General features: G+C 56.2%; 1 pseudogene; it reads left to right on the forward strand.

Annotated features, from left to right (window-relative positions):
- The first annotated feature begins 510 nt into the window (after positions 1-510).
- On the forward strand, positions 511-1048 carry LOC115899573 (annotated as a pseudogene).
- The last annotated feature ends 5771 nt before the right edge of the window (positions 1049-6819 follow it).

Raw genomic sequence — 6819 nt, forward strand, 5'->3', positions numbered from 1 at the left:
CCCAGCCACCCACTCAGTGAGGGCTTCAGCACGTGGCTGGGGGGGCGGCGCGGGTTTCCTCTCCGCCCCGGCAGCTCTGCAGAGGGTGGTTTTCGCCCTCTCTTCTTCCCCATCCCCCGTGACTTCTTGTAAAAGGCTCCGGCGCCCCCACCCACCTCCGCCCTCCCGCGGCTGCCAGACATGTGCCTGCCCCCGCCTCCCCCGGAGGCCGCGCTCTCTCCCCGCCTCTGGCAGCGGGCTCCGCTTCGGAAACTGTTGACTCAGAGGGTGGCCGGGCGGCCAGCGTCTGATGTCAGCCTGGAGCTGGGCCAGGGAGTGCAGGGCGGGCGGCGCTGGGAGCGAGGGAGAAAGGGTGCGGGGCGCGGGGCGGGGCGGGGCGCGGGGCGGGGCGGGGCCGGGCCGGGTGGGCGCCCGCGGCGGACGTGGGGGCTGCACTCGGCGCTCCCGGCTGCGCGCTCGGCCTCGGCGGCGGCCCGGGCGCCCGTGACTCAGGGTGCGTCACCAGAGCAGATGCCTGGGGCGGTTGGAGGCTCCCGGGCTCCCGCTGACTCATCAGAAAGCCCTGCTGCGCGGTCCGGGGGGCGGGGGGACGTGGGGGACCGCGGGGAGCGGCCGGGTAGACGGCGGCCGAGGTCGTTTGAGGCGCGCAGAGCCGGAAAACCCCACGGAGACGGCTGCGCGGGGGCGGGGCGATCGGCACCGACCAGGTCACCTGCAGCGCGGGCTGACGGCTGGCGACTGAAGGAGGGAGCAAGTCTCCCACCCCCAGCAGCCGGCGGCGGCTTCCGAAGCCTGCCCCCTTCCACTGCCAAGCAGCGCCCCGCGGGCCCCCAGCCAGCGAGCCCGAAGCGCCCCCGCCCCGTGTCGCTCGCGCTGCGTTATCGGGAGAAGGCGGTTCCTGGGTACCAGCGCGGGCCTCGGTGACACCCGAGGTCGCCGGGGTCTTCCTCCTCCCCTTAAGACTCTGGGTCTGTCAGTGGGAAGAGCTTTCATTTCCCAACCTACTCTATGCCGACCCTCTCCGGGGGAGGCTCTAGTGGCACTGTAGACACCACGTGCTGGGTAAAAAGGCCTGGTCCCAGCGCTTCCCTGTCACTGACTGCTAACCACAAGGCCCCGAGGCACTCAGGAAATGCGGAAGGGGGGCTGGAGAACTATCAGGAAGGGGTGTGGGCAGTGAGGAGGCTTCCACCCTGTCCTGGAACAGGGACACAGTCCATGGCATTCAAGAGAGGTGGGAGGCTCCTCTGTGCACAGTGCCTTCCGCCCCCGAGACAGGTGGAGGAAGGGATTTGACCGTTCCTCACCCTGTCTGCATTTATACTCTGGGCACACCTTGGGCAGTGCGGCAGGAGGGCGCTGTGGAGTACAGGCACATGCAGAAGCCGTGGCGAGGGCTTCCTGGTGGGGCTGGCAGTAGGGCAGGGACCTTGAAGAGGAATGATTTGAACAGATCGGAAAAGACATTCCAGACAGAAACAAATGCCTGAAACCCAAACCGAGAAGCAGGAAAGAGCAGATTGCGTTCTAGAAATGGCAGGAAGTCCAGTTTGACTAGAAGACCTGAGGCTCAGAGGCGCATCACAGCCCAAATGCAGACCACAGAGGCAGACACAATGGCCCAGGAGGACCGAGGACCTGGAGTCACGGGGTTCCGCCCGCTGCCCCCGGGGAACCGAGTCATGCCAGTTCCCAGACAGATGAATTCCTTCCAAGAATTCCACAGTCCTGCTCAGTCCCAGCAGCCAAGCCTCTTGGCCTTGGATGGCTGCTAATGCAGATCCTCTTTCGTCCAGATTTCAAATATTTTTCCTATCCTGTCCTTTGATCACTAACGTTTATGTTGAGCTACATCAGCATCCCTCAATCCTGACAGCACTCTGGAATTATCTAGGGGTGCTTTAAAAAACAAAACTACTGATGCATTACCCTCCTCCAGGAAATCTGATTTTATTGGTCTGGGGTGGGGTCCAGGCATCAGCAGACTTTTAATGAGCAGTTAGAGAGGAGAACCACTGACGGAGATGGTCACCAGGGAGTGTCCAGGTCAGATCGCCACAGAAGAGCGCAGCCTCCTGGCCTTCAGACCCAACTGGGACAAACCCCAAGAACAGCCTTGGCAGACCTCCAGGGGCAGCTGGACTCCCTGAGGCTGGATGTTGCAGTCTCTCCCAGGCATCCACTCTGCAGCCGAGGCCAAAGTTTCCAACGGGAAGGGAGGGTGAGGCTTCCATTTGTTTCCCAAGAGCCAGCTGACCTTTGAAGCTAGTGATAACCACCACGAACCTCACTGGTGGGAGAACGAGGCACTGCAGCCAGTTCCCATCAACCCCACATCCCTGCAATGGCCCCCAAGGCAGACGTGGCACCATCCCCTGCAACGCTGGGCCTCAGAGGTGGAGGAAGCCCAGCCATGGCCAGATGGGGGATCTGGGGAACAGGCCCTCTGCTTTCTGGGAAAATAGAGGTGATGATTCCTGGCCCCAAAGGTTCTTGTTGGGAGTCTTGAGATAAATCCTCTAATAGCGCTCAGCATGGGGAGAACTTTCAGTGACCGTTCCCTTCCTCCTGTTTCGCTAGTAACTCTTTTCACAAATTTAGGAGAGTCTCCCAGTCTGGGCCTTGCCACTTCTCACTCAGCATCTGACCATCCCCACCTCCTGGATCTACAGGATTCACAGAGGAGGACCCGGGATAGGGAAGGTCAGGCTGGGGAACTTGGCACTTGGCCTCCCTGCTGCCAGGGAAAGGACATTGGTTACCAAAGAGGTGACCAGCTGTCCTTTTCCAAGACTGAATAGCAGAAGTACGGCCCTGAGCCTAGAGGGTCTAAGGGAACAATAGGAAGAATTTCCTGACAAAGGACAATGTTGCCTAAAGCACTCATGAAGCTATGTGAAAACAGGAGACCCCAGAACACCAGACCCTTCACCACGCAGTGTTTTTTCCCATATGACAGGTAAGAAAACTGAGGCTGAGAGACATGTAATAACTTGCTGAAGCAGCAACCAGGACACCATATAGCTGAAATCTGAAGATCAGCAGTTAAAAGTGGTAGGGCAAGCCGTCCCTTTCAGCTCTAAGAGCCTAGGATTGTGTGTTTTTCTGCTTAAGCGTCCCAGAGTCCTACAAAAGCCACGCCTAATCCTGGGGGTGTGGGCTTTAAACCCAGGGAAAAAGCATGTCATTGGAATACTTCTGCACTTTTCTCCTTTTGAATCCCACCACGGAAATAAAATTCTGTGACGTGTACCCAGTATTTATTGGAGGGTATTTCCTAGCAAGAAAATGAAGGTGATTGGCCGGGCACGGTGGCTCACGTCTGTAATCCCAGCACTTTGGGAGGCCGAGGCAGGCAGATCACCTGAGGTCGGGAGTTCCAGATCAGCCTGACCAACATGGAGAAACCCCGTCTCTACTAAAAATACAAAATTAGCCGGGCGTGCTGGCGCATGCCTGTAATTCCAGCTACTCCGGAGGGTGAGGCAGGAGAATCGCTTGAACTCGGGAGGCAGAGGTTGCACTGAGCTGAGATCGAGCCATTGCACTCCAGCCTGGACAACAGAGTAAGACTGTCTCAAAAAAAAAAAAAAAAAGAAAAGAAAAAAGAAAAGAAAAGGAAAGAAAGGAAAAAGAAAAGAAAATATGGTACATATATACAATGGAACACTGTTTAGCCGTCAAAGAAAGAAAAAGAAAACAAAGAAAGAAAGAAATAAAATGAAGGCGACTGTCAACAGCCTCTGGAAATACAGAGGAGGGTCCAGAAGATGGCCCCTTCTTAGATGGCGGGCTGGACAGTGCTGCTCCCTCTCAGGCACTGGCGGCAGAAAGACAAAGCCTGGTAATTCTGTTCTTGGGATTCTCCCTGGCACCTCTCCTTGTAGGTCACAAGCTTCCTGATGCGAGAGTCCGTGGGACTACTAGAAGGAAAGATACTCCTCCCATTTTACAGATCAGGAAACTTGAGACTGGACAGAAACACCACCGGGATTGAACTGTGAATGGATCTGACTCCAATCCACAAATTCTTTACCTGGTCTGGAAAAGGGGCCCTGGCAACCTACTGTGGACCAGAGGGGAACTCGCCCGCCGTCCCAGGCCGGACTCTTCCCCGCTACGGGACGGCCCAGGTGCTGCGGAACAAGGAGCGGAAAGAACGGGTTCCGCGCGCACTCGCGGAGGCCCAGGCAGGATTCTAGCGCCGGAGAGGCGCCCATTTCCCTTCCCCCGCCCCTGGGAACGCGGCGCTGGGGGCGGAGCCCGGCCGCTGCCCCCTCCAACCGCCTCGACCGCCAGGTGCCCCGAGGCGCGGCCTCCCTTCCCACCCCCGCGCCTGTTCCCGGCGCAGCCTGAGCCGCGGCGGTCACGTCTCCCCATCCGGCCCCAAAGTACTAGCCAGCTGTGGCCGCGCCGGGAGGGCGCGGGGAGGGCGGAGCAAGGAGGTGAGGGGTGGGCGGGTTGCCCGGGCCCCGCCCGTTGCGCCCGGGTCGGCCGGGGAGAGGCGCAGACTAGGTACAACGCCGCAGCCACCGCCCCTGCCGGGCGCTCGGATAGCGGGGGCAGGGCGGGGAGAGGCCCGGCCGGGGAAGCCGCGAGGCCGCGCCTCCAGGGCGGCGGGCGGGCGGGTGTTGCTGGGGAGAAAAGCGCGGCACGGCCCCGCCCGAGCCCCGCGGGCACAGCGCTCTCTGCTGGTGTGGGCTGAGAACTGCATGGAGACCGCGCCCGGACCTAAGGCGAACAGCGGACAGGAGGGCCGGGAGGGCCGGGAGGGCCGGGAGGGCCGGGAGGGCCGGGAGGGGCGGGAGGGGCGGGAGGGGCGGGAGGGGCTGGGTGCCGGCCCGGCCCGCAGGAGACTAACTAAAGACCATCATCCACTTAAAAAAACCTAATTCGAATCGGAACATCACTGTGTACCCTGTGAATATGTCTAATTACCATTCGTCAATTTTAAAAAATTGTTTAATATATTAAAATAAAGAAAAACCTAATTCAATAATGAGTCATAGGTGTTGCAGGTTTGAAATGTGGAGAAGGAAAAAAGAAATACCTTTATCTAGAAAGCACTTAGAATATTCGTGTCTGTCTTTCTAGGGCTTCCTATCTGCAAATCTATAGCATGTATGCATTCTTTAGAGAATAAAAAAGGCCAGTGGTGACTCATGCAGTAAGTCCTGCTACTCAAGAGACTGAGACGAGAGGATCGAGGGTATCTCTTGAGCCCAGGAGTTCAAGGTTGCAGTGAGCTATGATGATACCACTGCACTCCAGCCTGGGTGACAGAGCAGGGCCTTATCTCCAAATAAATAAATAATACAACATTGTCAGCTTTGTGAGCGCAGAGGCCTTATTTTGTTCACTGCTCTATCCTCAGTGCCTGGAACACTGATAGTTGTCTGGGTGCTCAAAAACCATTTGCTGTTCCTACCACAATGGAATCATGCTTTACACAGTGGTGACCATCATTTTTAGCATACTTAAATGTGCTGGTATGATGCCCTGACACCCTCAGTGAGAGTATGTGAGAGATGGATAGTTCACTGGCCTCTTTTTTTGTTTTTTTGAGATGGAATTTCACTCTTGTTGCCCAGGCTGGAGTGCAAAGGCGCCATCTCGGCTCACTGCAACCTCTGCTCCTGGGTTCAAGCGATTTTCCTGCCTCAGTCTCCCGAGTAGCTGGAATTACAGGCATGTGCCACCACACCTGGCTAATTTTGTATTTTTAGTAGAGACGGGGTTTCTCCATGTTAGTCAGGCTGGTCTCGAACTCCTGACCTCAGGTGATCTGCCTGCCTCGGCCTCCCAAAGTGCTGGGATTACAGCCTGAACCAGGGTACCTGGCCCCACTGGCCTCTTTAACAAGAATCCAGAGGCCAGATGTGTTTGGAATTTAGAATTATTCACAGTGCACATATAAGGCGACTCTCCACCGTGCTCAGTCCCATCACATGTTCTGTAGCACCATGTTTTGCTCCTTCAAAGGTGACTCCTGTAGTCTCACAAATTTATGTTAATCCCATCCATGCCTGTCTCCCTCAGGAAACTGCCCTGTCTGGTTTGCTCACGGTACTACTCTCAGCATGGAGTGGGTGCTCCATAAATATGTGTTGGATGAACGAATGAATGAATGATGAATACTGTATCCTGTTTGCCTCCCCTGGAGTCATGTGTGGAGTTCTGGTCATCCCATCTCAGGACAAGCTCCAGAGAACCAGAATCATAGAAAGGGGGAGGTGTTAGTTTGCCCATCCAGCAGAGCATCTGTTACGTGCCAGGCTGTGTGCTAGGCTGTGGGAAATCTAAAAAAGATGCAGGCTGGGCGTGGTGGCTCATGTCTGTAATCCCAGCACTTTGGGAGGCCAAGGTGAGTGGATCAGTTGAGGTCAGGAGTTCAAGACCAGCCTGGACAACATGGCAAAACTCCATCTCTACTAAAAAAAAAAAAAAAAAAAAAAAAAAAAGCCAGGTGTGGTGGTGGGAGCCTGTAATCCCAGCTACTTGGGAGGCTGAGGCAGGTGAATCACTTGAAACTCATAGGCAGAGGTTGCAGTGAGCTGAGATCTTGCCACTGCACTCCAGCCTGGGAGACAGAGTGAGACTCCATCTCAAATAAATAAATAAATAAAAAATTTTTAAAAATAAAAAAGATGCAGCCTGTGTCCTCAGAAGCTACCAAAATATAGCAAACTGAAAAGACCTGTCAGCAGGGTCGAAACAGGGAGCAGGCGGCATTCTCAAGGGTGTGGACAGGGTGTAGGATAGCCAGGGGATGGTCCAGTTCCCTGAGAACCAAAGGGGAAAGGCAAGAGGAGGGAGCGA

Source organism: Rhinopithecus roxellana, chromosome 9 (genome assembly GCF_007565055.1).
Source record: "Rhinopithecus roxellana isolate Shanxi Qingling chromosome 9, ASM756505v1, whole genome shotgun sequence".
Taxonomy (NCBI): domain Eukaryota; kingdom Metazoa; phylum Chordata; class Mammalia; order Primates; family Cercopithecidae; genus Rhinopithecus; species Rhinopithecus roxellana.